Source organism: Simochromis diagramma, unplaced genomic scaffold, assembly GCF_900408965.1.
Source record: "Simochromis diagramma unplaced genomic scaffold, fSimDia1.1 OVJJ01000386.1, whole genome shotgun sequence".
In the NCBI taxonomy this organism is placed as follows: domain Eukaryota; kingdom Metazoa; phylum Chordata; class Actinopteri; order Cichliformes; family Cichlidae; genus Simochromis; species Simochromis diagramma.
The window spans coordinates 268841-287403 of NW_024387210.1; the positions used below are offsets into that span (position 1 = coordinate 268841).

The 18563-nt window shown below is 38.6% G+C and overlaps 1 long non-coding RNA gene across 4 annotated transcripts; it reads right to left on the reverse strand.

Moving 5' to 3' along the window:
* Positions 1–9747: 9747 nt before the first annotated feature.
* Positions 9748–17563, reverse strand: LOC120746450. Of its 4 annotated transcripts, XR_005698845.1 has the most exons (6): positions 16817–17563; positions 14413–14594; positions 14201–14314; positions 10793–10850; positions 10479–10601; positions 9748–10336 (listed from the first exon to the last, which is right to left on the reverse strand). It is a non-coding gene; the product is annotated as an uncharacterized LOC120746450 (long non-coding RNA). The 4 variants fall into 4 exon arrangements; XR_005698843.1 differs by lacking the exons at positions 14201–14314; positions 14413–14594; positions 16817–17563 and adding exons at positions 11653–12198; positions 12325–12585; XR_005698846.1 differs by lacking the exons at positions 14201–14314; positions 14413–14594; positions 16817–17563 and adding exons at positions 11653–11884; positions 12085–12585.
* Positions 17564–18563: the final 1000 nt, after the last annotated feature.

Here is an 18563-nt window from a genome sequence, read left to right on the forward strand (position 1 = left end):
TGTAAGAACAGGCCTGGCACTAGTAGGAGGAGTTTCTGGATAATCTGGTGTTTCCAAGTCAGTGGTTGGAACTGTATCTTGTGTTGTGGTGTTCAAATTAGAAGTATTAGATGAAGTGGTATTGTTAGGAACTGTTGTTATAGTAGTGATATCCCCTGGAGTTACAGTATTAATGCTTTGTTCAGTAGTTATATTTTGTGCAGTAGTAGAATCACCAGGAACATCAGTAGGAAGTAGTGCAGTAGTAGCAGTATCAGGGATGTCTGTTGTTGTAGTTAACCCTGCTCCAGCTGTGAAGGAGGGTAAAGGAACAGCTGTGAGAAACACATAAGAAGGGCAATGATCAGTTAGTTCATTAAAAGCGCTATGAATGCTGATACTTAGCACGTATGGTTTTCATTATACCTGATCTTAGTATATCATCATTAGTGTTGGGAAGGTTACTTTTAAAATGTATTCCACTACAGATTACAGAATACATGCCCCAAAATATATTTTGTAACATATTCTGTTACGTTACTCAATGAGAGTAACGTATTCTGAATACTTTGGAATACTTAATATATTATCATGCTTTTTACAACTACATGAATGTACTATTGTTGTGTGATTTATTACTAATATTGAAGGTTACTCGCCATACCACTACATTTTTAAATCTTAACCTCCTAGGACCTGGCGTCCACATATGTGGACATCACATTTTCAGTTGTCTAGACCAAAGTACAAAATATCCCCTGATATCCCCTTACAAGGACATTATACTGCCACTGTTCTATCGGAATTTAAAACAAATGTCCTCATATGTGGATCTCATTTTTCTCAGAAACAAAAATCATGTAAAAAAAAAAAATATATATATATATATATATATATATATATATATATATAAAAAACACCCAGCACGCCCCTGCGGGCGGTTTATCCTTCAAGCTCGGGTCCTCTACCAGAGGCCTGGGAGCTTGAGGGTCCTGCGCAGTATCTTAGCTGTTCCCAGGACTGCGCTCTTCTGGACAGAGATCTCCGATGTTATTCCCGGGATCTGCTGGAGCCACTCGCCTAGCTTGGGAGTCACCGCACCTAGTGCTCCGATTACCACGGGGACCACCGTTACCTTCATCCTCCACATCCTCTCGAGCTCTTCTCTGAGCCCTTGGTATTTCTCCAGCTTCTCGTGTTATATATATATATATATATATATATATATATATATATATATATATATATATATATATATATATATATATGGAAATTCTTTGTTTTTACATTCATCAGGTCCCAATCAGCCCAAATAGCAAAGAGAAATTAAAAATGCATGCCATGAAAGAGTTCGGGTCTTAGGAAGTTAATATAAGGTGGACATTAGGTAAGACTGCACTTTTTGCAGCGATCTTGTATAGAAAACTATTCCGCGCGTATATAACACAGGTCCGTGGCTCCGAACCGTAGTAAAGGGACCTCTGGCTAATACGCCGGGTTTCGTGTTGGGCTCGTAGCCGAAAACTACCTTTACTTTGTTGTCTGGGTCAACTTTTTTTTCTTTCCCAACAGTGTCTTTATTTATTTTGAACATAGCAGTGTACATATCTATGAAACGTAACAAAACAAGTAGCTAAACTTACAGAAACTACAAGCTAAACATACTGCCTTTATACACATAACACCATATAGGAGAAGATGAGAAAAAAAACAGTAACGACAAAACAACAAAAACAACACACAAAAGCAAAACAAACAAACAAGGGAAAGAAAAAAAAAAGTTAAAGGGGGGAATAACTGTGTACATCTCCCATAAATTATGCACCCTCACAGGTATATGTTAAATGTAAATTAGAAAGTAGTTGTTCAATGTCAAGCATTAAACATATTCCCAAATGGACAGCAGAGGGCCACCTATGAATCCTTCCCAAAAATTTCCACCAAGTGGGGCAAGTCTTTATTAGCAAGCAAGTTTTTGAAGGGGCCCCAGATGCTATCAAAGTATCGCCACTTACCCCTGATTGCGTAGGTGATCTTTTCTAAGGGCAGGGTAGATGTTAACTCTGAAATCCATTTACTTCTTCTCGGTCTATCTACCTCTTTCCGAGTAATGGCAATCACTCTCTTAGCCATCAGCAGCCCTATGTCTAAAAATAAGCTATGTTTCCTTGTTATATTACAGTTAGCTGGATAGATGCCCAGCAAAAAAAGTTTTGGTTCTAAATGCAGTTTTATTTCTAATATTTCTTCAGTACATTGTTTCACTTCTTCCCAGAATTTCCTAATTTCAGGACACTGCCACAAACAATGGAGAAGTGTGCTCTTTTCCTCGTCGCATTTTATACAAACATCCGGGATGGTACTGAAGAAAGCATTAAGTTTGACTGGAGTCATATACGTACGCATTAACCAATTGTACTGCAAGAGATTTAAACGAGTGTTCACTTTTTGTGATTGTGCCCTGGCGCAAGCCCTCTCCCACTCTTCAAGGGAGATATTCTCCTGTAAGTCTTCTCTCCAGGATTCAAGCTGTCTGGGTCAACTTTGCTAGCGAGAGACAGAGAGAGGCGTTGAAATGCTGCTCCAACAAACTTATTGTTTTGGAGGAAAACACGAACACAGTGTACAGTCAAGTCTTAACAGCTTACTTACAACTGGGCTCGTCAGGCACTCTTTTTGGCTGCAGTGGTTATTATTATGTTCACATGCTTCATACATGCTATGCCTGTAACACTATGCCTATTGCCTTCATATTAAATAATGCAGCTGTGACTGACTTTACAGTTACGTCTGTGACAGTAACAGTGACTGTGACACACTGAACACACACAGTATAAGCTGAAGTCCATACACTGACCACAGCTTCAAGAACAGCAGCTGTCGAAGGTCAATATTATTTCTGTATAACAAAACAATAACAACACAGTAAAACGTCTCCAGACGGGAAGATAGTATCAGCAATGTAGCCTGACTTTATGTGTGGACAGATTTTACTGTTCACGTGGATCAAAAGAAATGTAAAATTAAAAAACAAAAAAATGAATAAATACCTGACCTTTCAGGGGCTCCGTATATTCTAACTAGTTTATAATACTCATTAATTTTGTATTCATTAATAATGAATTTAGACATAACACATTATCAGTATTATTCTCATATTCATGCTTATATGAAATCGATGCTTGTATTTTGTTTGAGAAGAGCAACAAAAAACAATAAATTTTATCCTAAGCTGTCTGTGTAATTTAATAGATCATACATATAAACTTTACTTGAAAACTCAAAATGAGAGAGTTATTGTGCAATTATGACCTCCTGACTCAACACACTAATGGCTCTGGTAATGTCAGAAACCGAGAGGCTCAGTTTTTCTTACCCAGAATGAAAACAAGCCAAATCCAGCTGTCCATGATGATGAGCAGCTGCAGATCAGGTTTCCTGGGTCGTCACAGTCCAGTTTGTTAAAGGTTTTAAAGATCCTGTTGCTTTGGGAGTCTGTGTGAAAACACCCAGTTCCAGTGCTTCAAAAGGAGCCACCGATAAAATAATAATGAACATCAAAGCAGCTCAAAGGTTCATTTTAACTGCTGCAGGCATCTTTCCAATGCCAAAGTTTATGGTATCTTTGTTTTATCTGACGCTTATTTCAGTTTATATTACTTGTTGGTTGCATTGTCTATTTATTAATTACTCACTTGTAAATGTTGGACTTTGAACTGCACTCAGCAGAAGAGAGCAGAGTTTTAACTGGAATGCTGAAACCACTGATGTGGTCTTATCAGCACGACAATGGGATTCTTCTTTTAGTGCCCGGTGCAGCCCACAGTAGTCATGTCTGATTCTTGAAGGCTGTGACTGAAGTTGTGAAACAACTTTAGCTTTCATTCTTTGGATGGATATGGCAACTCCACTAGAGTGTGGTCTAGTTCACTGAAGTAATCTTCAGGGCCTTGATCTCAGTTATCTGGATCAAAATGTTTAGCTACATGTTCAAGCACCCTTTAAGCTCTATGGTGGCCATTTGTGGCCACTTCACTTTTCTTTTTTCAACCATTTTTGCTGTGTTAATGCAAATGGAATTAAACTTCCAAAGGGTCTAGATTTTTTCAGATTTTTTTTTTTTATTTTTAACTTCAGCTGCTTAAATATATCAATAATATGCACTATACATCAAATTGTTACTCTTGGCTCTATTGTGGCTATTTTTGGCCAGTTGAAACCCATTATAACCACTTTTTTGATATTTCTTGTTATTGACAGTACTAAATCATGCAATTTAGGTAAAATTGCTTTCATTCTAAACTCGACACATGAAAATTGTAGTTTTTAATGTTTTTTTTTTTTTTTTACCAAATAACATCATTTACCCATTCTTGGCCAAACAAGCAATTTCATGTAATATTCTTAGTTTCCAATAAGGAAACTGATGGCTTAACACACTCGAATGGACCAATAGAATGACACAATTTTGACATAGGTTTTATCTTAAGGATCTAATAGTTTGTGTTTGTGCATGACATGTAGCACAAACATGTATTTGCAAGATAGACTGGAATAAATTATGATGCATCAAACATTACATAGGCTGCAGTGAATTTCTGTTGATGCAGGCTATTGAGCTTTGAGGTTCCCAGTCAAACGTAGCTTTGAAGCACATGCTAAAAGCACTTTTATTGATGTATTTTTCATAAAAAGAGACCATATCCAAAATATTAACACTCAAAAGACCAAGAAAAACCAAAACTCAATCACCGGACATTTTGCAGAGTTCAAACGTGCAGCTGCAGCGTGGCCTGGAGTTTATGCAGGTGCAGACAGTGCTACTTCTGTAAGTAAGCCTAACAGCTTCCAGATCATTTATTCTGGCAATATGGCAAGAAGGTCATCACTGCTTCAAGCACTTTTTGTATGATCTGGTCAGAGAGCAAGGACAGCAAGCAGTTCTCTGCCCTTGAAGAAAAGACATCTGCCCAAGATGAAGAAAACGTCCTCTCCAGAAGATGAGGAGACAATCTCCAAAGAGGCTGACTGCATCACCGCTGATGATGAGTACCAGCCAGTGCCTGAATCCTCTTCTTTGATGAGGATTGGGGTTGGGGGGCATCCCACTACTGAAGAGAGACTGCTCTACAATCCAGTAACCACTGGTATCAAACCAGGGCTCATCCTTTATGCAGTTCCCTTCATTAGCAGCCTGAGATCTACTTATGACTTTTTAATGACAAAGGAGATCTTTTAGCTGCTGTGCACCCTTACAAACCTGCATGGGAGGCGAAGGTGTGAGGATTGGAGGCTTATAGATGAAGTGGAAATGTGAGCCTACATCAGAATAAAGCAATACATAGCATGTGGGATGACAACACTGGAAGCTCTCTGGAAGTAAAAAAGGGAAAGGGGTTCAGACTCAAACTGACAGAGGAGCTCCAAGGACAATGTCTTTACTTCGGTAACCTTGGCAGAGGAACTCCTCAGATGAAAACTGGCACAGGGGAAACAACCTAGAGCTACCTTCCCAGCTCCTTCAGTTGCAACAGAGGAATATTTTGTTGCCTGTCTTTGGCTTCACCAAAACTACCATGGTGATATCCCAAATGCCAAAGCAATGGAGGAATGCGCTTCTTTTGACCACAACACACAGGGAACCAGCAGATCCCTGTGTGTGATGGGGAATAGAGGAAGCCTGGAAGCAAGAAGCAATCCTGGACTACAGTAGGCACAAATACAGCTTGAATAACTTAGAGAGGATGTTGGCAACTCGAGTTGTTGAAGGAAAACTAACTGATGGCTGCTGGCTCTTTTCTCCAATCTCCTGGATGTCTTGGGATACGATGCCTTTGTCCCATCAGAAACAATTTCACAGAAGTGGGGGAGTCCTCTACAACCTACAAATAAAGAGTGATCCCGGAAGAGCTTGGGCACATGCTGGTGACCTCAACAATTGCAAGACGGCCTTGTCCCTTGATTCTCAGCCACTTCTGCCATTGATCTCAAGATACAGTAGTCTGAACCAGAGTATGACCCACACCCCATCAACAAAATGAGAAGAAGGTGCAAAAGGCGCACCTCAAGATTGGAACAGCAGCCCCTTGCACCAGGTGTAGAAAGTGTGCCTACAAAAACCACTCTACTGTGGTTAGAACATCTTGCTGCTTGAGGATGCACACAGAAGCACACACACTGAAATATAAATTTTGATCATTTTTGTGGTCATTTCAGTGGTTATTTGGTCATTAAATTGCCTTTCTGGCCACTAACACACGATGACCAATAATAAATAAAAAATTAAAAAAAATAAAATAAAGTAAAAATAAATCATTGTTACAAGTTACTGGTACTGACCTGCAATGGTGATTAAAGAAAAACGTTATTGCTATTTTCTGTAGTAATACGTAGTAAAACGTAGTAATAAAATGTATCTGACTGGTATTCAAAGGGTATAATTTCTGAATTTGAGTTATATTTTGGTTTTCATGGCTAGGACCGGTGCTAATTTAAAAAATCAAGTCAATGAAAGTAGTGTTATGATCTAATGTTGGCAGTGTTTGTTTTATGTGTGACTCCTCCCACCAGAGGATGGCTGTGGGTTTTTTCCCCTCTCTCTTAGGAGATGGACACCTGGGCATGCCTGCTGAGTAGTTGGGTGGAGTCTCTTCCTGTCCTTGGATTGGATAATTGGCTAATCACCTCCAGTACTTAACTACCGGATGACAGCCACCTGACCCTCCTCTCTCTCCTAACCCCCACCATCCAACAAAGAACCTGTGTTTTGATTCGTTGCTGGTGTAGAGTTTCTTTGACAAAGTGATTTGCAAGTATAACCTCGTGTGTGTGTCTGGCGTTAGTACCTCAATTTTGTAAATAGCTGTAAATAGATTTGTCAAGTAGCAATCGTGTATTTTGTTCACCTTGTATATATCCTTCACTGTAGCAGCCTAGTAGGCGTGAAAAGCCATTTTTGTTGATTACGTTTTCTCCTGTTTTTCATTTAGGAAGTTAGGTAAGTGAATTGTCTTTTGTTTGGTTTTCATTTTGTGTAGGAAAGCGTCGGGACCATTAGGGAGTTTTGTTAGTTATTTTTGGCACTGCTCACTGCTGAAGAAAATAAATGGCTGCTTAGCACTTACTTTAAAAAGATATTGTTGTTTATGTTCTTGCTTGGGTGGTGTGTGAGTGGGCCAACTCCTTGTTGCGTTCAATACTCGCCTAGACTAAGAACGTAACAGTAGAAAAATGTTTTAATATATATTAATTTTATAGCATTTTGTGAACGTGGGTGATATATATATATATATATATATATATATGTGTGTGTGTGTGTGTGTGTGTGTGTGTGTGTGTGTGTGTGTGTGTGTATATATGTGTGTGTGTGTGTGTGTGTGTGTGTGTGTGTATATATATATGTGTGTGTGTGTGTGTGTGTGTGTATATACACACACACACACACACACACACACACACATATATATATATATATACACACATACATATACACACACACACACACACACACACACACACACACACACACACATATATATATATACACACATACATATACACACACACACACACACACACACACATACATATATATATATATATATATATATATATATATATATATATATATATATATATATATATAAAACGTGGGTGATATATATATATATGTGTGTGTGTGTGTATATATATGTGTGTATATATATATATATGTATATGCTGATTTATTGTGAATGAATGATATTGTTTTATGAGGCATGATACTGCTGCATTATAAGAAATACTTTTTTAAGAGAATCATGGCCTTATTTGTCTGATTAGAAAAGAACAGAACATACTGCACAGGAAGCCAAGATCATAACTTAGGCTCACTGAGAGAGAGAAAGAATATGGATGCTTAGGTATTATGACTTTGGAGGGGGCCTGAAGCTATAAGAATGTGAGAAATGCTCAGACACTTAGAGATCAGGCGGACACCCTCCCGCACTCATCTCCCCTCCGGATGGTTTATGCTCAAAAGTGTTGTATGGAACAATGAGAATTGTATGGAATAAAATGATTGTTGATTGAGCATTTACAGGGAGTGCAGAATTATTAGGCAAGTTGTATTTTTGAGAAATAATTTTATTATTGAACAACAACCATGTTCTCAATGAACCCAAAAAACTCATTAATATCAAAGCTGAATGTTTTTGGAAGTAGTTTTTAGTTTGTTTTTAGTTTTAGCTATTTTAGGGGGATATCTGTGTGTGCAGGTGACTATTACTGTGCATAATTATTAGGCAACTTAACAAAAAACAAATATATACCCATTTCAATTATTTATTTTTACCAGTGAAACCAATATAACATCTCCACATTCACAAATATACATTTCTGACATTCAAAAACAAAAACAAATCAGCGACCAATATAGCCACCTTTCTTTGCAAGGACACTCAAAAGCCTGCCATCCACGCTGTGGAGTACTTGGACGCGTGTGATGGAGCATTGTCCAGACAGATGCAGACTTCTTCCTGTACCACTGCTTGAAGAAGGTGTCTTCCAGAAACTGGCAGTAGGACTGGGAGTTGAGCTTGACTCCATCCTCAACCCGAAAAGGCCCCACAAGCTCATCTTTGATGATACCAGCCCAAACCAGTACTCCACCTCCACCTTGCTGGCGTCTGAGTCGGACTGGAGCTCTCTGCCCTTTACCAATCCAGCCACGGGCCCATCCATCTGGCCCATCAAGACTCACTCTCATTTCATCAGTCCATAAAACCTTAGAAAAACCAGTCTTGAGATATTTCTTGGCCCAGTCTTGACGTTTCAGCTTGTGTGTCTTGTTCAGTGGTGGTCGTCTTTCAGCCTTTCTTACCTTGGCCATGTCTCTGAGTATTGCACACCTTGTGCTTTTGGGCACTCCAGTGATGTTGCAGCTCTGAAATATGGCCAAACTGGTGGCAAGTGGCATCTTGGCAGCTGCACGCTTGACTTTTCTCAGTTCATGGGCAGTTATTTTGCGCCTTGGTTTTTCCACACGCTTCTTGCGACCCTGTTGACTATTTTGAATGAAACGCTTGATTGTTCGATGATCACGCTTCAGAAGCTTTGCAATTTTGAGACTGCTGCATCCCTCTGCAAGATATCTCACTATTTTTGACTTTTCTGAGCCCGTCAAGTCCTTCTTTTGACCCATTTTGCCAAAGGAAAGGACGTTGCCTAATAATTATGCACACCTGATATAGGGTGTTGATGTCATTAGACCACACCCCTTCTCATTACAGAGATGCACATCACCTAATATGCTTAATTGGTAGTAGGCTTTCGAGCCTATACAGCTTGGAGTAAGACAACATGCATGAAGAGGATGATGTGGACAAAATACTCATTTGCCTAATAATTCTGCACTCCCTGTATTTCAGTATAATTAATATGCAGAAAACACTAAAAGTTGATTGTCTTCCAATATTCTAACATAATTAGAAAAATTAGACTTTGTAAGTACATATTGTTACAGTCCTAATGCCAATATGATTCTTCATAACTCCAGCTTTGAAATACTGAACTTTAAAATTTACCTGATGAAAGATAATTCACAGTGGCACTCTGTCAGGATAATTCTGACTATAATATCACTGTATTAATCTGAATCCTTCTGAAATGTGCTGTGAATGAATGCTGATGCAACTCACTGTGGGAAAGCTGTTAATAAAATGAATCTGTGACACATGCAACACATTCACAGAGGAAGAGGACACAAAGGGAGGACACGCAGAGGCTGTGTTAAAGTCAAAATTCCAACTCTTTAGTCAAAAACAGGCGGTGGTTACAAACAGGAAGACAAGCAGTCCATCAAACAGTCTACAGGGTCAAACATACTGAGAATTCAAACAGCAGTAAAAAAAAAATAATTGGACACTGAAAAACTTATTGCGTCACACATTGCTTCAAAAGGAAGCAGCGCAGTATACTCAGTGAATTATCATCAATTACAAAAGAGAAAAACAACTATTTCTAAGGATTATTTTCTTAATTGCATTTACAGTGTGGCTGGTAAAGATGGAAACATACAGAATGTAAACTGTGTGAGTTTGGTGAACTTTGTTAGTAACAAATGAGGAAAAAAAAAAAAAAAAAAGGAGACAAAAAATCAGTATGCATTAGAAAGCATCTAAACATTCTGGTCGTGGATTTTTACAGTCTTATTTCCGCGTGCTGTCATCATTATAATCATCATGATCAATGGCGAGGTCCTGAGGTGGGTGGGACTGACTCTGGTAATGTCACCATGAAGGAACAGCGTCTGGCACGTGTTGGTGAAACATCTCAGTACACTGGTGTAGTTTCCTCTCCAGCTGTTTGACATTTGACACTTCAACATTAAGGGGAAGAAGAAGAAACAGTGTTAGGTCAGGTGACCACATGGTTTCTAAAGTAACTGACAGGAAGCAACCAGGCCATTAGAAATGGATGGCATATGTTTAGAGTTACTGTAGTTAGGTAACTCTACTTACCAAAAGCAGCAGCACACAGGTGAAGGATCAGATGCTGAATGTTGCAGGAACATGCTCATGTGTGGTGGTCACTGAATGCTGCTCTGGCAGGTTAGACAGTCCAATTGTGATTATCCTGCCCATCTGAGAGTTTGAAAACACACATGCAAAGATTTATTTGTATTGCAGTCAAAGTTGGATGTTCATTTTTGTCCTTTAAAAATGTTTGTGTATTTGAAAGCACTATAATTTAAGAATGGCTCAGATAGTCTCTCTCTCAGAGTATCTCCTTTGAAAGCCGGGACAAGTTTATCCCCTGATCCACGTAACTTTACCTGGATGTTTTCTTTGAAGCTGGATGATGACGCCTCTCTCCCTCACTCAGAAACACTCCTAAAATAACCAAGCAAATAAATAATATTGAAGATTTACTCACAACATTACAAAGTCAGCAAAAACATCTCCTTTTGATTCCATTTCTCCATTCCTGCTGAACATCAGGCAACAAATATCCCAGTAAATCATAGTAAAATGTAAAGCACATACAATACAATACAATTTTATTTATATAGAACATTTAAAAACCACAGGTATGCCAAAGTGCTTCACAGAACGAGTTAAGAGCAATAATAAATACAAATAAAATACACTAACAGGCCGGAGACATAACTAACCAATAACACACCAGGCATAGTAGGCACAACCCAAAAGGCTGAATGTTAAAACATTTGAAACATTAATAAAGCAAAAAAGGTAAGTTACAGTACACTTAAAAGTGCGAGGTCTAGGAGGTTGGGAAAGCAAGGCTAAATAAATATGTTTTTAATCAAGATTTAAAAGAATGAATTGAATCAGATGCACGAATAGCTTGAGGGAGGTTATTCCAGAGGTAGGGTTCAACAGCGGCGAATGCGCGGTCACCTCTGGTCTTAAGCCAAGATCTAGGTCGCACCAGGAGCATTTGGCTTGCTGCTCTAATCATACTATGTACAACATGTGCCTGTATAAAGAACATTCAAGTCTAAAACTGACAACTATTTTAGCTGTGTATGGTTTATCTGCAGCCTCCAATGAAAGATCATAATTGTAATTTTCTCTGCTTTGTCTAACCTCTGCAGAGCCCCTCTGTCAAGAAAAACATATCTGTAAGCATAAAAAAATATATATACATTTCATAACACTGCACTAGACAAACCTCCGTCAGTTGATTTCCTCTGTGCAGTGCAGACGAGCATCAGTCAGCAAGTCAAGGTGGTGAGATGGACTGGTGTCCTTTGTGACTCTGCTAGTTCTTCTGAGGAAACACCACCGTCTCTCCACACCATCATCATCTGTGAGCACAAACTGCTGCTCTGCCAGCATGTAGGAAATCACATATCACACACGGGATGAAGAAACATTAGAGCTCGAGTTGGGATACTTTAGATCTAAATAGATCAAACTAGCTCTTAGTTTCAGCAATCAGTGAACAGACAAACAATGATACCATACTGATTCTGTATGAATACAATATCGTATTTTCAATTCAGAAAAAAATGAATTACAAAAAAATAACATTGTATATTATTTAAAATATTCTGCAACCATGACCAAAGTCAGAATCATCATTACAGTACTGTGGACTTACTGCTTGCCTAATAGTGATAAACTTCAGGGGAGATCATGTTGACAGAAAACTGTAAACAACACTCTGAAGTCAAGCTTCTTTTCTTGTTTCTGTGACCTCAGCTTGCTGTCAGACCTGAAGTTACCAAAGATTTTAAAAAGTGATAATTATAGGGAAGAAACTTCTATTTTTCATCCATTTAATCAAACATTTGATGCCTCAGCTGTCTCTGTCCTATAGCGTTCTGCAACTACAACTAACCTGAGGCGGCTTGGATTTGGCTGCAGGTACCCCTGTACATCCTTCTCAGCAGCACACATGTTGGTACCATTTAATCCCACTTCTTCCTGAGCTTTGCTTCATCACAAGACTAAAGGTAGCATCCTGTGTCACAGTCTTATCATCATCCAATTGGAGAAGAAACATTTACGTGCCTCCTGGGGTCCGTTCTTCGTACCTCGCTAAGTAAGTTAGCTGGATTTGATTGTTGACGATTTCACGTGATCTTGGATCGTTCGGTTCTCCGAAGCTCATCCGGGACTTGCTGTCATAGCAACAGATCCGTAAGCGTAAACCTGCTCGGGAGCAGGCTTACTTTATGTAAACAAGATTAGATCGCGGCCACTCAGGTATGTCCGCTTCATGTATACGAAAGCAACAGCGATATTTTACCACTGTTTTACCATAAATAAATATTATCAATGTAACTAAAGTTAATGCAGTACTTGATCCTTTCATTGATGTCATACAGATACATACAGGTCATTTCCTAAAAAAAGGGAAATGTACTATTAATCATTCTATTTCATGTATTTGATTATTTCAGATGTAATTCATATTTTAGAGTAGTAATAGTAAATTACTTCGTGTAATCAAGATGAGAGACCACGGCTATAAAAGCGAAGGTGGATTTGGGAAGTCTGTCGCAGCCATGTCCTGTCCGTATACGCGAGCAACCCATTGCGGAAGGTGCAAGATTGATAAGGAGAGTTCTCAGAATTCAGCGTATATTGCGGGACAGACAGGATCCTTTAGCTCAGCGCGACAGTGTGCTCATAGAGAGATATCGATTTTCCCGTGAGGGTATTATTTACTTAACCAACTTTTTGACGAGGGGGTGCAGGACCACCACCTGTCTTTTTTTGCTCTGCCCTTTTCTTGGTTGCTGTTATAAACAAACAAACAGATTATTCCAGGGTCTCTTTTCAAGAGACTAAAAGCAATATAAGTGATAAATATTACCATTTGTAGAATATTCTTATATTTCACTTTTACTTGTTCCCATGTTCTAGTGGGTCCTGTTGTGGCTCTAATGTGAAAGAGGATATAATGTAATATAATATAATATAATAAATTTACCCTACCGCCTACTGGTGTTGGCCAGAGGGGCCGATGGCGCGATATGGCAGCCTCGCTTCTGTCAGTCTGCCCCAGGGCAGCTGTGGCTACAACTGTAGCTTGCCTCCACCAGTGTGTGAATGTGAGAGTGAATGAATAGTGGTATTGTAAAGCGCTTTGGGTGCCTTGAAAAGCGCTATATAAATCCAATCCATTATTATTATTAAATTACTTACGAGTTTAATTTGTCAGCAACTTTCTGCCAGCCCTCTCTCCTTGCTTTTGCAGCCTTTGCAGTGTTCCCTTGCGTTTTAATTAAACTCTGAAACTCCTGAAATCCCTCGATCAAGGGTTCTTCCTCTGCTGCCAAAAAATACCGAGCGCGCTCCTTCAACATTTTCGCCGACCAAAGGGTTGCCGATCGCGCTTTCTACTATCGATGCGTAGCCCCTGTTAAGCCACCCAGTGATCTCACATTACTTCATCCAGCTATACTAATCGTCAACAACAGGTGTGTTCGGAGAACCGGAATAGCGAGCTCAAAGTTAGCGCGATGATTTGATCTTGGATGTGTCATTTGATCTTGGATGTAGTAAGCGAGGTACAAAGAACGGACCCCTGGTTTTGTTTTCTGATCCTGCAAAAAGACTGAGGACAAAGCCCAGAGAACACGAGATACACAACATCCAACATTCAGACTCAACAGCCTCCATAAATGAAGAGCACCATGTTTGTTCAGTTATACTAGATATGAGCATACTTCACATTACTGTTTATGAATAATAATGAGGAGGTAAACTTTGAAGATGCAGAGCGTGATGTCCCATCATCAGACTGTAAACAAACATCCACCAGGCTTCTTTGTTGGCAGAGGTGATGATTCTCCCATCAGATATCAGTAGCGTGTGTTAACCTGTGGTATAAGCAGCTGTCACTGAAATATTACTGTTTCAGATAAGAAATCTAGCACATAAAAGCCAGGGTGGGAGGGATCTCTGCAAACTGACTTACCTCTGCAAGTGTGAAGCTCAACAAAAAACTGACTCTCCAGTCACAGACAAACAAAAAACTCCAGCTGGGAAATAGAAAACGCTGTCTGGGTTTTGTTGGATGTTGCTGGTCAGAGTCCACACATTAGCAGAGTGCTTCTTGGTCCCACTGACCCATATGGACAGCGACTGTGGAGAACTGTTCTGGCAAACGGAAAAGAGAATTAAAATGACAAAAAGTCAAACAGGATTTCCATAAAGACTCTTTGAGCCAGCAATCAAAAGATAATTTGTTCATATTTCAATTAAATATGAATATGTTGCTTAACTGTAAGCAGTTAAGATCTGATTTGATTTAAATCCCTCACACACCACATTTGTCCAGGCTGACAGGTAAACATAGAATTAATCTCAGGTAGGGCTGCTCAATTAATCGAATTTTAATCACGATTACGATCTGGGCTTTCAACGATCATTAAAAATGACTGAGCCGATTATTAGCCCCTCCCTCATGCTTTACTCTCGCGCTGCTCCGTGTGGTAAATCAAGCGCACCGCTCTCCATTTCGAACACACGTCTGAAGAGGACCCGAGGGAAGCTCGGAAAGCTAAGCAGAAGTTATTTGGAGAGGAGAGTGACTGCAGTTGGTTGAAAAGAGAGGTAAAAAAAAAAAAAAAACTTCAGTGGTGTGGAAAGTTTGTGGGTTCGCGGAGTCAGACGTGGATCAAGTAGACACAGTGTGTAAACTTTGCTACGGTGTAGTAGCTGCACCACAGAGATATATTTTATATATAAAATAAATTTCCTGTTGTTGTAAACTATTTTTTGCAACTTTTTTGTATTTAAAGTTTTGAGGGATAAACCTCTTAAATTTCTCCAAGTAGAAATATATGTAAAAAACAAAAACAAAAACGATTTTCAATTTTTTTGTAGTTTATTGCACTTGTTTGCAATTAATGTAGTTACTATGGACTTAATGCAGACATATTATTAAAATATGGGCTATAACAGTTGTATTGATGTATAGCAACTTGAAATGCTCCCACAAATGGCACTACAACATGTAAAAAAAAATAATATAAGCTCTGGCGGACTTGGTTCTATGGTAGGTCTTAAAGGGTTAAATAAATATTGTCAAATAATCGTGATCTCAATTTCAGTGAAAATAATCGTGATTATCATTTTTGCCATAATCGAGCAGCCGTAATCTCAGGTAACATGACTCATAGTAGAGATTCAGTAGGAAAGATTGTCAGCTCTAATATTATTACCACACAATCCAAGGACACACCAACAGCTCAGATTTCTAGAACTATTTAAACAAATGTCAGTTTATCCATTCAAATTCTTCTGAATATTCAATTCAGGTTCACAGTGGGAGGGTGGGGGGCTAGAGCCTGTCCCAGTAGTCATAGGAAGAGTACAACTGGATAGGTCAGCAGTCTGTCAGAGGACTAACAGAGAGACAGACATCGGAGTAATAAAATTAATGTAAGCTTGCTACAGCTGTATGTATGAACATGTGTTTCTGTGCTCACAGTCCACTTCTCAAGAACATGTAGTTCATTTTTAGTCTACTTTAAACAGATATCACAAAAGGCTGATGTGGCTGGTTCAGTAGTCTGATTTAAATACGATATCTTTGGCCAGAGATTAATCTGGGATGTTGCTTCACTTCACTCATAGGTATATTCCCCACACCTGAATACAAAATACTGATAGTTACATATAACAGATTCAGCTGATACAGTATGACTCAATCTGATTCTAAATGTTCAGCACACAGAGAGAGACACAGAGGTACTGTTTAAAGTTTAGTGTTAACTTGAGTCACTGATCATTTGCAGTATTACAGAGTCTGGCAGTCTTTGCATGATGTCCACGTTACTGTAAGTTTCTAGCTGACTCTCAGGTGTGACAGGTGTGCCAGCAGGAAAGAGTAATAATAACCGGCATCCTGAGGTTTGTCATGCAGGATTAAAGGAGCCAGGCTTTGTTCACACAGCTAGGATTGTATTTTACACTGACCCTGGGTCAGTATAAGTATCATACAGTTTAAACGAAGCACTGAAACTTGCACGTATTTATTAGACGCATTGAAGCTAATCAAGATATTTACCGTCAATCTGTGGCTGCGGTTAATCGCTTTACTTGAAACTTTATTAATTAGTAACTTCATCAGTCATGACAGAAGCTAATATTTCTGTCCTAACATCGTTTAAACAGTAACAGCTTTACTCCAATATAAGCTAACGTTTACACCGTAACTTTAAGCTAGCACCATAAAGACGGTAAAACACGTAATATCTACAAATGCATCTTAAAGCTGTTATATTAGCACTCGCTTTATTACTAACATAACCACATTAACATTATTGATACTCGCTGACTTTTAATAGTCATTCTGTCCGTTTAAATGGCCTTACCTGTACACACTGCTGTATCCACCGGATTACTGATGAGTGAGCCCTCACGAAGTCACAGTCAAGCTAGCCGCACCGCCAGCCGCACCGAAAATGTTGTTGCACTACTCTTACGCATATTGCGGTATGGGTGAAGCCCGGTTTAGAAACGCAGTGTTTTGTGTCCTGACACTATTTTACTTCACAATCCACTCCCAGTTTTAGTGTATCTCCACTTTCCCCCCTGTGATCCACAGCCCAAATTACTGTATGATTCAGAGAAAATTAACAATAAAATTTACCCAATTTACTCAACTGTACTTTTAATGTCCTCATCTTTGAGCTCAGATTACAGGAAAACTATAAGAGGTGACACAGATATCTTACTGGATTATGACTCTGGGTGACCCCCACTCAGCACCCTGTCATCCACAGCCAATATTACTGTATGGTTTTTGAGAAAATTGATAGTAAACTTTGCACAATTTACTCTACTGTACTTTTAATATCCTCATCTTTGAGCTCAGATTACAGGAAAACTATAAGAGGTGACGCAGATATTTCACTGGATTCTGACTCTAGGCTGTCGCCACTCTTCACCCTGTGATCCACAGCCAAATATACTGTATGGTTTCTGAGATTGCTGTGTTAACAGAGTATGACAAAGGCTAAGAAAATATACTGCCTAAAATAATATCAAATTTATACAACAAATTATAAAATTGCCACATCTGCTGTTATTGCCATGTGTTAGAGCATTTAGTCATAGAAAATACATATCATTGAAATATCATCAGTAAAAGAAATACTCTCACTATGTAAGACATGTTAGCAAATTCAATTAATACATATTTTATCAAGTCTATACAGATGTTTAAAGGCATAATGCAAAGCATGTTTGTTTCTTATGGCTTACAGATGTGTTTGCCTTTAACATAATTTACATTTCATTTATACAGTTTCACAGACGAAACAATAAAATAGGTTTCCTGAACTGTTCTTCATGGCCCAAATTTTGAATCCTTTTGAGGGTGATGCATTATCCATGAAGGTTGGCAATTTGTTCATTGATCTCTGACCCTTGCTGACTATGACGCCTCCTAATTCTGCTTCCAGCCTTGCTGATTAATTTGTTCTTCCTTTTGACATCCCTGTCACTGATGCTGTCACCAGTTGTACACAACATCTGTTTGTCCACCAGTCTAATCTGTAATTCAGGTGAACCCAGAATTACATGTATCTTTGTAATGTTTCAAAAAAAAATATACACTATATGTTGATGGGCATTGTCACACTTTTCTTTCCTTTATAAGTAAGAATCTCTATGTTTTAATGACAATTCATATACAGATTGTGTAGGACATTTAATTCAACACTCAAAAAAGTTCCTCATCAGCAGACTGTAGTACAATTTCAGCCCACCGTTAATAAACCCATCCAATGCAGGGTTATCAGAGAAATTATGCAAATGTTATGTTTTTATGTACTGGTAATCTATTTATCATTTATCATGATTCCTGCTCTGATGATTATGTTCTTCTACTTCTGTAATTTTAATAGATAAAGGATGTTGAACATTAAGCTCCAAACAGGATGAATGAGAAAGACCACAGAGGAGAATCATGGATGTAGTAAAAGAATACATGCAGTTGTTTTGTTTTTGTTTTTTTCATGGTGGAGGAGCAACTTCTGATACTATCTTAAAGAAAAAACACATCAAATTGAATAGTAAAAATAATGACAACAATATGTCTAAAATTTTTATTAATTT